Source organism: Schistocerca serialis, chromosome 3 (genome assembly GCF_023864345.2).
Source record: "Schistocerca serialis cubense isolate TAMUIC-IGC-003099 chromosome 3, iqSchSeri2.2, whole genome shotgun sequence".
Taxonomy (NCBI): domain Eukaryota; kingdom Metazoa; phylum Arthropoda; class Insecta; order Orthoptera; family Acrididae; genus Schistocerca; species Schistocerca serialis.
In genome coordinates this window covers 30,695,232-30,697,153 of record NC_064640.1, presented here as the reverse complement: position 1 = coordinate 30,697,153, position 1,922 = coordinate 30,695,232, and positions in this window count along the sequence as shown.

Here is a 1,922-nt window from a genome sequence, read left to right as displayed (position 1 = left end):
TAGATAATTTTCTAAAACATTTGTACAACCAGATCGCGTTTCTAATTAATTTCATGGGTCTAAACATTGTGTATGAGAGAAACTTTTGATAATTCATGGCTCATTCGACTGGTTTGAAGCGTAATTCATTTTTTTAAATCTAGAAGGAATCTTACAACTTAATGTTGGAGAGGGAATCTCAGTACTACTCATAATATCTACCGTGTCAGATTTTCTTGTTCTTAGTTACAGACTAAACGAAGTAGCGTTTCTGGTGGTTAAGACACTGGACTCGTATTCCGGGCAACTTGTTTCAAATCACTGTCCGGTGATCGAGATTTAGGTTATCTGTGGTTTCCCCTGCGGTGGAAACTTAGATGCTTCCTACAAAAAGACTACATTAAATATCAACCCCCGTCCTTCTAGTCCATTCCCTATTAGTGCTGACGACGTGGGCGCTGACCGGCCGTTAAGTTCTAGCCGTGCGATCTTCCTCAGTTATGGTAAACATTTCGTAAGCAGGTGTTTCATCTGCGGACAGTGGGGTAATACGGTTTGTCCAGTCGCCCGGCACGAAGCTATCAACTCAGTATTTGAGGCTGAATGGCTAGAGGAGAGACGACTATTGATTGTGAGAGCGGTGGCAGTCTTTAATTTGCGGACAGCAGCAGAGCGTGTTCACAGCCTTGCTGCACCTGGTAGCCCCTGCTGGCTCTGTTTGCGTTTCTTAATTAAAAGTTTTTCAACTACTAGTCCAAAACAAACATCGAATCAAGTTAGGGCCCGTGGTCTTGAGTCAGCACTCTGCCTCAACTTCCCTCTCGTGATCCTGCCTTTCGATACACAGCTACTTTCCTAATGCTACTACGAGAAAGGATAAAAACGTTAAATCGCGTCTTGTAGTCCCACTGTCCGTGAAGCTATGTCCATTGAGAATGGAGAAACAATTATAAATCACATTCTTTAAAGGAAACACATTTTCCTATTTCTGAGGTATCGTTTCTATTCCAACTGCGGGCGGCTCTGCCTCTCTGAGTTTTACTATGTTCTTTAGTCTGTTGATAATAAACATAGCACAGTATGGGTCTTTCATTATAATTTTGTCATTTTGTCTTTTCTTACGCAAACTGCCTCATTTAAACGTATTTAATTGCCCTCGTATCGCCGTTGACGTTGACTTGTGGTAAGTAGTAACGTTTTCTGGTCTCCTTATAAATGTTGTAATGTTCTGCACTGGCACTAATTACCAAATTGTTTTCTGAATGCTGCGCATTCGTGAAATACCAATCGGTGTCTAATTCATTATCCGGCTAGATGTGCACTTGCTGACCAAGAATTTCTGTGATTGGGATGGATTTTTGGTATATGATTTCCTTTAAATCGGTTCCATAATTAATAAAGAAGACTGAGGATTTTTGTCTTCCATACTCGATAGCAAGCCACAAAGTCCTACGCGACCCGTTGAGTTTTGCAATACTATACGTCCAGCATATTTTTGGTTACTTGACTAAAATGAGTCAGGATTTCTACAAGAAAACTGCAACTTTCTCTGAAGTCAGAGGCGGTTACTTAAAACAATTTTAGCAAAGATAAGAAGCTGTGTCATTGCCGCAGAACAACCGAAACTATAACTAAGAAACGAAGAAAACTTTCATAAACATCTTCTCTTGTTAATGGGGATGTGGATTCCACACATTAAAAATCATTTCTTGTTTCTAAGTTTCTGTAATTTTTGGTGCCATTATACAATTAATTTTCTTCGCTACCCTTCTGTTAATTTATATATTTTAATTTTCTTATTTAAAAAAATCGAACTCTTTGAGCTGTTATAAAGACAGAAGCGTCTTAATTTACCTTCAAGGCAAAACAGTAGAGAGGCAGAAGGGGACAAGGAGCAGACGTATTTGAGAGTTGCAAGATAAAGGATGTGAAACACACTCCAT